General features: G+C 39.5%; 1 long non-coding RNA gene across 1 annotated transcript; it reads right to left on the bottom strand.

The window, feature by feature from the left end:
* Positions 1–352: 352 nt before the first annotated feature.
* Positions 353–8,239, bottom strand: LOC144320460 (uncharacterized). The gene is made up of 2 exons (XR_013386035.1): positions 8,105–8,239; positions 353–6,185 (listed from the first exon to the last, which is right to left on the bottom strand). It is a non-coding gene; the product is annotated as an uncharacterized LOC144320460 (long non-coding RNA).
* Positions 8,240–12,521: the final 4,282 nt, after the last annotated feature.

The raw sequence follows: 12,521 nt of genomic DNA, 5'->3' as shown, positions 1-12,521 counted from the left end.
GATCTGACTAAAGTATCACACTAAAACAAAAATCTCTTAGCTTCTGCATGAAGTAAGGAAAGTTTCTAGCTTCAACCTTTAGATATTCACCTGTTCAACAAATACTTATTAAATGTCTGCTAGGTACCAGGTACTGTTCTAGGTACTGGGGACGCAGCACCTAAAATTTTTCTTAAGAAGGGGCACTTATATGTGCAAATCAATGGTTACCAAACTTCCAGAGACTTCTTCCATCCGAAGACCACTTCATTTGGGTATATGTTGCTTGGACCACTCAAACCCACTCATGATTAGTGTTACTTCAAACTTCTCCAGAAGGAGCTGAAAGGCAAAAAAATGGCATTGCTACTGATAAGACCCCAATGAGCTTTATTTTACCTATCACAAATAAATGTTTTATCCATAACAAAAAACAAAGGTTTCAGCAGAATAATATTACAAACATTAATACTAAAGAAAATCAGCCTACGTACCACTTCATGATCACACTTTGAAAATTAAAGTTTTAAATTGGAAGTTTTACACAATAAGATTTCTCATATATGCACCTTTTCATTCATTGACTTTACTCCTCACAGAATCCTGGCTTTGGACAACTCTGCAGAAATTTTTTTTTTTTTTGACCTGCAGAAATTAAACCCTGTAATCCCCTTCCACAATTCCAAATAAAAGAACCTAAATATAAGGTTTTATATTGAAAATAATATAATTTAACTGAAATTTTAGGAAAACAAGCCCACATCAGATTCTTTTTAAAACTATCTGGGTCTATTGTAACACTCATACCCATGAAAATATTTTTAACTACTATGGAATCATCTGTAAAGTAGTTCAAGATATTCCACATACATTTTATCATCTTATACATCTATCTCCAACTTCTCTTTTATATTAATTTCATTATTCAAAATTAAAACTAAGATATTATAACCATAGAGAGGTTAGAAACCCATTGCAACATAATATTTAAAACAAACCTCCTAGATAACACAAGCATTTAGAGTCATTTGTGACTTTGTCTAACCAACACAAACAGGAAGAAATCAATATAACTACATAAAGATTATATACATTGACAAGGCATTTATATAAACTTGAACAAGTAAAATGATTTTTTTCATTGTTGTTAAAGATTTCATTTATTTATTTGAGAGAGAGCCAGAGAGAGCAGGAGCAGGGGGAGGAGCAGAGGGACAATCAGGCTCCCCACTGAGCAGGGAGCTGAAAGGCGGGGCTCCATCCAGGACCCTGGGATCTTGACCTGGGCTGAAGGCAGGTGCTAACCAACAGAGCCACCCAGGTGCCCCAAAATAAAAGTTTGATGTGTAAGGGTCATAGGATTGTGAGGAGTTTTCTCTAATTTTAATAATTTTTCAGTATATTATTTTAAAATGTGATAAGTAAATAAAGGTAGGGTAGTGGATGAGGAGAGTATATGGTAGTCTTAAGGCTATTGATAGGCAGCAGTGTCTCCTCCTTCAGTGAAGCGGTGGAATTGTACTTCTCTGATACTTGAAGCTAGATTGGCCTGCTTCGGCCAATAGTGTTAGTAGAAGAACTAGTAGTTAAGTAGTAGTAGTTAGAACTAGTTAGTAGTAGTTAAGAACTAGTATGTGCTCCCTCACATTCTCTTTTCCCTCTGCCTTGACAATGGCCAATGTTCCAGACAGAGGCTGCTCCATCATTCTAGTATTAGGGCAAGAACAACAATGACGTAACACTGCTTGCAACTGCGCCTTACTAACTATGGGAATGAGAATTAAACCTTTGTTTTTTCAAACTACTAGGATTTAGGACTTTTTTGTAACTGCAGTATAACCTAGACTATTCTGACTGCTACGGGGGCTGAGGGGAGAAACAATCCAATAAAAAAGAATTTTGAATAAAGAAAATTTATGTGACTCTCAAACTTACACAAGTCATCAGGCACAGGGTTAAAACTAGAGCCCAGTTCCAGATCTACTATCCTTTAAATTGAAACCTGATTAACTTGGCTCATCTAAAAAAAAACTAAACATTTTTCCAGATGGGAAATATGATTTTGAGTTTAAAAAGCCTACTTTACTGTTATGAAATAGAATATGAAATAGAAATAACAAAAGTATCACTTTGGAGTAAAAAGTAACATCACAAATACTAACTTTCAACCCATCAAGTAAGTTTCTTAACTTCATGCTTAAAAATAAAGTTGGTCTTAATGCTCAGTCTTTGGGGCTACATTTTATCTTATCACATTATTAATTAGATATAATTTTACTAAGGCTACTTTTATTTTTTTTAAGATTTTATTTATTTACTCATGAGAGACACAGAGAGAAAGAGACACACAGAGAGAGAGGCAGAGACACAGGCAGAGGGAGAAGCAGGCTACGCAGGGAGCCCGACGTGGGACTCGATCCCGGCACCCAGGGATCACGCCCTGGGCTGAAGGCAGCGGCAATCTGCTGAGCCACCCGGGCTGCCCTTAAGGCTACTTTTAAATACAAATAGAAAATGCTCCATATTTTTAAGTGGAAATGCTTTCTGGCCAAAAGAATCCTTTTATCTTTTATTTTTATTTTATTTTATTTTTTTAATTTTTATTTATTTGTGATAGTCACAGAGAGAGAGAGAATGAGGCAGAGACACAGGCAGAGGGAGAAGCAGGCTCCATGCACCGGGAGCCCGACGTGGGATTCGATCCCGGGTCTCCAGGATCGCGCCCTGGGCCAAAGGCAGGCGCCAAACCGCTGCGCCACCCAGGGATCCCTCCTTTGACTTTTTAAAATGCAAAAAAATTCTGTATTAAAAGAACAATATATAATTAGATAAAGTGAGAATAAAAAGGCACAGATTTGTTTCCCAAATACTTACACTCTACCAAAGAACGTCTTTAAATCCACATAGAGCAGAGTTCACCTTGACATAGTAGTATTTAGGACTAAGCATGGGTCCATAGAACTCATCTTATTTCAGGAACGGGTAAATGAATTTGTAAAAGTCTAAAATTTCTCTTCCACTATATATGTACAGTTCAGATGAAGGGATATGTTTTATTTTGAGATTTCCCTAGTGATCTTTATTGAGTATTTTCCTACAAATTACCTACAAAATCGGTGCAAAGTATAGCACAATTTGTCACAAGGTATGACAGCCATATCAAGCAGCAGGAGTAAGAGAAATTAAGGGAGAAAGAAACAGACTAACATTTCAGTTACTGCATGGCTGTTCATATTTAGGCCAAGAACAACCAATCCCAAGTCACTATAAAGAAAGAATGACAGTGAATCTAAATAGAAACTGAAAGCTGGTCAGATGTGCTATCTCCTAGATCACAGTTTAATCTCTAAACTCTCTACAGCTCATATAAACAGACTGTTTTAAGTTTGTTTTACTTCCCTCTAGTCCAACGAGGGTCTGGGACCTGTGTGAATGAATGTATTTGTTCACCAATCACAAAAGGTTTTCAAAGACAGCACTATCAAAATCAAATCTAATGGGCCCATCACGGCAAGATGTTAGATCTCATCTTAAATATCCCTTCACCACACATGCACTTAAACGCACAGCTTTACTTACAGTATATCTGAAAATACTTTCCAACTCAGTACTGAGGAACATTGAGAATAGATAATCGGTGACCTTATACATGCACAACTGTATAGATGCCCTTTACACTGAGCATAATTTGGAGGAAAAAGCATCCTAGACAGATGTCTGCTCCGTGGTTTAGAAGAGTATGTGATACCATCCACACTTTTCACAGCTAAACCCTTGAAAACTGGGAGACGGACAAAGGAACCCAAACGTGAAGAGCATTCATTAAAAGATGTAAATAGCCAAGATCCGTGCTGTTTTGTTTCAATCTTCTTTATACTGTTGAAAACAGGAAAACCTCCTGTCATGCAGGCTCTGGGATTCTCAGGGCCCAATAAAGGTTAGTGACATTTTCAATTCATGTTTGTTTTCATTCTTCTAATCATGAACACTGTGTCAGCCTGAGAAACCAGCTGAGGGTAATCCATAACCTTTTACAAGTGAAACATTAACTCACGGCTCATTCTGATGTCTTTTTAACGTGATACAAAAACAAAAGCAAAAACACGCATGATATACATGATAAAAAAAACAACAACAACAACAACCATGGTAGCCAAATGAGAAAGTTGGTTGAAACTTTCACAGCACAAAGTTCTACCAACTTTGAAGTCAAATATCATTCATCAACACTAACTAGCCCTAGCCTAAACTGAGGACAACTACAAGTGCAATACCCAAAGTAATATGCAAATAATCAAGTGGAAATTTCTAAAATCTAAAATTTTTCCCTTTAATTACTCATGCAATCTTCATAACATAATAGCCAAACACAAAAAAGTACTTTTTTCTTAATCCATTAATTTGTATAAATCCTTCGGAGATAGTCTTTTTAGCTAAATGGATGAGTTTCCAAGTTGATGAAAATATACTGCTGCTTCATCTTCCCCAGTGAGGAACTGCCCTATGAGGTGCTCAGCAATATAGAATATTAGGCTCAAATCTAAATTGCAATACAGAATATGAGTCTGGTGGTGATCCCTGGGTCCTGGGATCGAGTCCTACATCAGGTACCCAACAGGGAGCCTGCTTCTCCCTCTGCCTATGTCTTTGCCTCTCTCTGTGTCTCTCATGAATAAATAAAATCTTTTAAAAATTTAAAATTTTCACGAATGCCAATAATCTACCATACTAAAGTTAGGTCTCCAAAATCATCTCCTGTGAGATAATGCGTATATTTTCTCCAAGAGAGTACATTCTCAACCAGGTATCTAAGAAACTGGCTTTGCCATCACAGTTGTGACTCTTTATATCAGGGAATTAAGTGGAATGGATGTCAAAGATGTAAGGACACCACGGAAGCAGCTACTAAGCAGAATCCAGTTGGATTACACAATGGAGAAGCAATGGACCTGGGCCGTCAGCTCTCCAATATACGGAGAAGGAAAAGATCCACACTTATGACAAGTGCCAGTTTTCTATCCCAGATCAAGAAAAGACAGCAGATGAAAGCAAAAGTATCTTGGAACAAGACATGATTTATTCATCAGGGATGAGTACCTTGGCAAGAAGTGTGCCAGACCATGAGGAGCCTTCTGAAAGAGTGAGATCAAGAAACATGAAGACTGTGAAGATTTATATTTTCCATCCCATCGTCTCCAACACAGAGCATCAATGACTGAAAAGGATCCAGTGAATATAACAAAACCCAAAGTTTAAAGGAATCAGGAGGAGAAGGGCAGAAATGGGCTAGGGATCCTACTCTTTATTAACATTTATTTCATTAGCTCTAATTGCCTCATTATTATAAACATTATTATATTCATATTTGTTTCATCTCAAACTAATTTAATTGATAGAATTCTGTGTCCTTGCTATTATATGATACAATTAGCTCTCATTAGTTCACATTTCACTCATTTTCTCCTGACTGATTGCACTACATACTGATGCTCACTAATATCAATATGTAATGTAATCAGTCAGGAGTAAAATGTTGTCACAGTGTCTCTAAAACTATCACACTTATCATTCTGATTGTCTCCAAAGTACCAATGATTCTTTCTAGAATTTCTGTCTCAATAGTGTAAAATTTGGTGTTAATAATAAAAATTGTACTATACTTATTGACACATTGATTAACCGTCATTTAAGTAATTAAAGAGAGCAAATTATTAATAAATTTTAAAAAGACAAACTGTCATTTGCTCATATAGCCTTCAAATCATAGAGAAGGAGGGCACCTGGGTGGCTCAGGGCTGAGCATCTGCCTTTGGCTCAGGTGGTGATCCCTGGGTCCTGAATCGAGTCCTACATCAGGCTCCCCACAGGGAGCCTGCTTCTCCCTCTGCTTATGTCTCTGTCTCTCTCTGTGTCTCTCATGAATAAATAAATAAAATCTTTTTAAAAATCTAAAGTTAAAAAAATAAATCACAGAAAATGAAACATCAAATATTTCCTCAGTCTTCTTAATCATAAGGTTTTTCCTTTCCTCTCCTTATCTTTCGTTGTTGTTGTTTTCGTCGTCGTTGTCGTTATGATCCTTCTGCAACCATGTGGAGAGCTTCAAGAAAGCAAGAACCTGCAGCTGATGCTTTCCATGGGAGGTGAAGAGGTCCCTTGAATTGTGCTACTGTTAATTTGCCCTTTTAGCATCTCCAGCAGGGAGTCTATAATGACAGAAGCAAAGCACAGAGATTTGTCTATCTGATTATTACATCAGAAATGCTAAAGACTAAAAGGGAAGAAAAGGGCAAAAGGCTTTTTGTAATGAATTTTATAAAAATCCATTGGGCTTTCAGTGGAGCTCATTTGGAAATGCCCTGCTAGTTTACTCAGATAAAATATACACAGAGAACCTACATTCTCCTCCTGGACTAGTTTAGTGCTATTACTTAGAATGGGAATTTGTACATATATTTATAAATAAAACACTTGCTGTCCTTTTTTCCTCCACCAAGAATTATACCCTGTATTTCCCCCACTAAACTACAGAGCATTCTGAGTGAAATAATGGCACAACAAACTCCACTGTATTATTCCTCTGAACGGAGCTCCCCAACAATACATGTATTTAACAGTCTTTTCAACTGGTCTTGAGCAAGATCATAGGTTTAAAAAAAACAACAACACCAACAACAAAACACTGAATGCCAGAAAATTTAAAGCAGCAAATGGCTTAATGGTTTTTGATTTTTGAGAAGTTCAAAACAAAAATCATTTTAAGTAAATAAAAAAAAGAGGACGATTCTGCATTAGTTTCGCCAAGCTAAATCCTATCTCAAATAATGGCAGAAGACATTTAAATACCAAAGTTGCTATAATAATCCCTGTTTGAATCATGGTTTCCCTGAACTGGGCTAAGCCTTTAGACAGAAACTAATTGCTGCAAACACTAATTTTCGAGTCCCTTTTGTTTCCCTTTGCAGGCACCTCTGGACGCAGAAGGTACCCAATTAGCAGAATTCATGGTCCTGATTGTGTATTGTGGGGCTAGCGTGTGAGCTGTATAAACACTGCTGATTACCATTCCTCTGTAATGGCTGATTTTTTGATTGCTTAATAAGGCCATCTATTCTGCATCAGGGCCTGGCAAAGCAGTTGGTGAAATCAGTTAGGTCACTTTTTTTCTGGTCCGTGTAGCAGGAGGAGTCTGTGATGGTAGCAGTTGACTAAAAACATAATTACAGGCTATTTAATCGCATCTGTTTCCCCACTTAACATTGTTTGTTCAAGTTAGACATAGTTAAGTAAATCAAAAGGACAATAACGGCAAAAACACGGAAAAATTACTATTACATGGTTAAAACTCTAGGGCTTGGTATAATTACAGAAAACATAGCTTGCAGTGATTTTTTTTTAAGGTACTAATTTTTATTAGCTTCCATTTTGCTTATTTGGTGGTTGCCGGTTTTTTAGGGTCTATTTTTTTAATATTCCATGTTATGTAAATAACTATTATTTGTCTGGCAGGACTGATTTCATGTGAAGGGTCCTACAGGGATGATATTGTTTATTATGATGATTTTTATGTGCTCATCCACTGTTATAATTAGCCATCAAGTAACTCCTATCCTGTTATGTGATTAATAATTAATCCCATAAACACACCTTTCACTACATAGGATTGTCTAATGGATGAGTCCAAGTGAGCGTCATACCCAAGGGCACCGCCATTCACTCCGAGCTGCCCCTTTCCTCCCTCTGAGTACCATACCTGTAATTTATCAATAACACAAAACTGCTCTACAATCAAAGGGATAAAACTGAAAGGCACCCAGACAGCTGAAGCTGCCAACAGGCATCGAGCCCATGTTCCGATGCCACTAAGCAGGCCATTGAATCCAGCAAGGACGATGAATCAATATCAGGTCAGCTGAAAAGAGAGGCAGCTGCTCTTTCAGAAATATACATTGCACTCAGTCCTACATAGAGCATGTTGGCACAATGACCTACAACCATATAAAGCGGGGATTTTATTAAGCAGTCCACAGCACATGTTTAAAATAACCATCTTTTGTTAGTTGATGCAACAGAGAAAGCTGTCTTTTGTAACCACCCGGCAAGACTGCTACAATCCGTTGCTTACCAGAGAAGAACTGAAGGACAGAGCCACCCTCAGCTCCCAGGTTGTCTGGAAGGGGTCTGACAAAGTAGTTCTGTGCAGGACCCATCGGAAAGGTATGTCATTTCCTTCAAAGTCCAATCGTCTTTCTTCTCGGGAAAAGGAGACTACAATTTCAATACATACACACTTTATGAATTTGAGTGTTTGATAAATACCAGCTACCTGACAAATCCAAATATATCTGACGGAAAATACCACTTAAACTGATTTTAGGATTTCATGTAATTTTAAAGTATCTAATTGTTCTAAATGTTAATTGTATAAAAGTATCCTGAAAACAATCAGCACAGAGCACAGTTATCACAAATACAACTAATAAAATCTCTCAGTGATCTGCCACCTTACGTAGAGAGATAGCATCATCCTACAGAACATCATGTCCAGCTCGTAGCCATTATTTGTTTAGTTTTGTTTAATGTATTTGTCTGTTTAAGTAAACTCTACCCCTGACATGGGGCTCGAATTTAAAATTTCAAGATCAAGAGTCATGCATTTTACCAACTGAGTCAGCCAGGTGCCTTGCCATTATTTGTTCAGTGTTAAAATATTTATTGAAGGGGATCCCTGGGTGGCTCAGTGGTTTAGCACCTGCCTTCAGCCTAGGGCGTGATCCTGGAGTCCCAGGATCGAGTCCCACATCAGGCTCCCTGCGTGGAGCCTGCTTCTCCTCTGTCTGTGTCTCGGCCTCTCTCTCTCTCTCTCTCTCTCTCTCTGCCTCTCATGGATAAATAAACAAAATCTTAAAAAAAATTTATTGAAGGCTTGCTGTATATCAGGCACTCTGCTTGACAGGTATTGAGGTTATAAGAACAGAACATTGAAGAGGGCATGATGCCTGACTTCAGGCAGCTTACAGTCCAGTGATAAAGACAGACAAATAAATAGGTAATCAGGGCAGTATGTGATAAGGTCTATGAAGGAAACATATAATGCCCCACAATGCAATGACCAAGAAAGTTGTTTCAGAGAAAGCTCTTACAGACAACAGAGACTTCAATTTTTAGCTGAGTTCTCAGAGAAGGAAAAGAGTCAGTCCTATGAAGACCAGGGCCTTGTAGACAGTGGGGAAGCAGAGAATTCCAGCAGACCAAGGGCATGCACATAGGCCTGTAAGTGGGAAAGATGTCCCAAGTTTGAGGGATCAGACAAAGTCTGTTGTGACTGCCTCACAGTGGGTTAAGGGAGAGCACCATGACATGAGAAAGGGGTGGTAGACAGGGAAAGACAGCTCCAAAGAAGTCAAGGTAAGGTGTCCAGTTGAATCCAATGTCTGGCAGGAAGTTCGGTAGGAGAGCACTATGATTGGATTTGGATTTTGAAAAATAAGTCTCCTGTGAGAGAATAAATCAGATGTGGCAAGACCTGAAATGGTGGAACCAAATAGGAAGCTGTAGGTAGTCCAGGCAAGAGAGGATGATGACTAGAACTCGGGTGCAGAGCCGGATTATGGAGAGTACTGGCTGTGGGTTGTGGAGATGGAAAGAAGCAAGCACATTTTAAAATATTTCAGAAATAAAATGAAAGGTTTCATGAGAGTCTTGTCTTTCCAACTAGACTGGAACGTCTTAGGAAACAGAAACTATCTTCAGGCTTCTTTGTAAACTACATCTGTGTGTGATAGTCTCTGAAAAAATATTTTTAATGTATTTGTCTGAAGTCAAGCATCAGACATGCAATTGAAAGCAGGACACTTTCTTCCTTATTTCCACCTCCCTGAGGCTAGCTGGTCCACCCTGAAGAGAACTCACATTAATGTTGTTTTAATGAGAGAATCCTGGGGCCTGAGGCATCTCAGCAACAAGCCTGATGGGAAGAAACAGTGTCTTGGTGGGACAGAGCCCCAGGAAGGTAGCGAGTGGTTCCATTCCTACCATCATCTGGGGGGCGCGCAGCAGACCAGCCCTGACAGCTGCCTCTGGTAGGCAGCTCATGGCCAAAGGAGGGGCTCAGAGTCAGCCAAATACCCCATTAAGATCAAAACATCGTCCTGAAGACAGTACTGTTAAGTTTCTAACTGACTTCCTGCCCCTGTCATATTGAATCAGAAACTGGGGTGATGCTAAGGAATATATACACGTGGAAACATGAAGGGAAGGCTGAGAATCCACTCAGCAAGAATTTATCATGTACCTTCTAAAACCAGGCCCTAGTCTAGGTGCAGGGGTAAGGCAACAAACAAAAGTTTCTGCTTTCAAGGAGTTTATATTCTAGTACGGGAGACAGATAAAAAAAATGAGGTAAGAAAAATAACATATTCGATTAAAAAGAAAAGCATGCTATGAAAAAAAAAACCCTAGGAAATGGTGGGTAGTTGGGTTTGGCTAGGACAGAGGGGTTATGGGAGGAAAATAAAGGAGGCAAGACTGAAGTTAAAGCAGGATAGAAAGCAAGTTTGTTGGGATGAGAGCTGGCAGGCTGAGAAAATACAGAGGATATGGAGGTCATGGTGGTGACAATGAAGAGACTCAGTTGGGCATAGAGGGTCTCAGAAGAAAAGAACACTACAATTCCAGAGAATTGGAGATGGAGGCACTTTCAAAATTGTCTAAGTCAATTCCTTAATCTTACAATGGCATGAGATGTACTAGCTGTGAGCTAGAGGGACTAGCTCTGAGACTGGGTACTCTGCTACCCTCTTCTCTCACACCCCCAATGCCTTGCTGTGATTCTAGCATCCCCGTGCCATTCTGCCTACCCGTGTCAGGAGGTGGCTCTAGAGAAGATCTCCAGATCTGAGGCCCTAGTGGCAGAGCAAATCTGAGTGACAGGTAAGATCCAAGGTGTGACTAGCCTTGTGAGTGGCTGAAGTGTCTGCAGAGTGATGAATTCTCATTCGCTAATTATCTGCTACATGCTAGCTGCATCACAACAATATCTTAGCCCTCTCAACAACCCTGTAATGTAGGTATCATCCACATCCAACAGATGTAAAGACTCAAGATCCAAATCTTGAGTTTGGAAAGGATTGGAAAGGATTCAAACCTGGGTGCATTTAACTCCAAAGTCCATGGCCTTTCTATATGCCACACAGTCTCCTAGGATATGCTCAGCATGAGTAAACCAGAGGAGGCAGAGAGGCACTGGGGAATTGGGAGTAGGGAGGTTGAGAGACAAGTGCTACTGTCCTTAATCATGAACTCATTGCAGACAAGAGGCTTGGGGGCAATGCTTCCATAGGATGTGCTGAGGTCAAGAGGTTGGCAGTGTCAATACTTTGGATGTTGAAGTTCTTGAGGATGAGTTCATTAGGCAGTATCAGCCCAAGTTCCTATGGAGAATGTGTGTGTCTGTGCACACATGAACACACGCATGCAGGTAAGGAAGAGAGACCAATCAAAATCAACATAGCTGGAGTTAAAATGAGGTCTGTGAGGTACGTACCTAAGTTCTCTGTGACTGTGAATGTCAGAAGCTTATACTTTGATTTTGAAAATTACGTAATAAATTCCAGAAATGTATATGCAAAAAAATCCAGTTAAATAATAAATGTTCTGGAATAGGAAAGCAAGAATAAAGCCCATTTGCTACTGAAGACACCAGCAAAAGTACAGGTTTTCAATACTCCCAAATTAAAGATTAGGAATTGACTCTGTTCTCTGATATGAGAGAAGACGTTGACCAGAGTCCCAAACGGCAGACTCCACGAATACTCTGGACAATGGCTTCTGACAGCAGGTGCCTGCAAGCCCACAGAGTCTCAGTTCCTCTTGGCTCTCCCTTTCTTTCTGGAGAATAATGGAGAATGATGATTTCCTCAGTGGCTCTTAAAGTGTGCATCCCCTGCACAACCCCCATAACTTGTTACAATTGTGGCACCTTGGGGCTCACCTCAGATCTATTAAATCTGAAACTCTAAGGGTGGGACCCTGTAATCTGTGGTCTAAAGAGACCTCCAGGTGAATCTGGTGTATGCTGAAGCTTAAGAAACACTGGCAAAGCCCAAAACCTCTCCCAGGATCAGGAGACAATCCTGAGGTGGGAGAGATACTGAGCCAGTAATTGGGAGTAACTTAGGAAAATAAGGGACTCTGTGTAAGCACCTCATTTTCTTTTCACCTCATTTTCAACGTTTAAATCCTTCTTCTTAGATGGCCTGTGGGGAAAATGCCAAATTAATTTTCTTAAATCACCACATAACATCTCAAAGAAAGCGCAAAGCTATAGAGATTATGAATAGTATTTTACTTTAGTGGGCTCAGTTTTCAAGCAGAAAGAAAGCTAAAGTCCTTGACTACACAGTGATCACAGAATCTTGCAATTTATTCTGCAGCAGAGGCTTTCCACCACCTTCAGCAAGGGGGAAGCACCAGCAGCCTGGGAAAGCCTGCTAGCTTGTGGCTGGAGAGGGACTAGAGGTGGTGAGATGGTGATGGGACAC

The sequence above is a fragment of the Canis aureus genome, chromosome 9 (genome assembly GCF_053574225.1).
Source record: "Canis aureus isolate CA01 chromosome 9, VMU_Caureus_v.1.0, whole genome shotgun sequence".
Lineage (NCBI taxonomy): Eukaryota > Metazoa > Chordata > Mammalia > Carnivora > Canidae > Canis > Canis aureus.
This window is presented reverse-complemented; position numbering and strand designations above follow the sequence as displayed.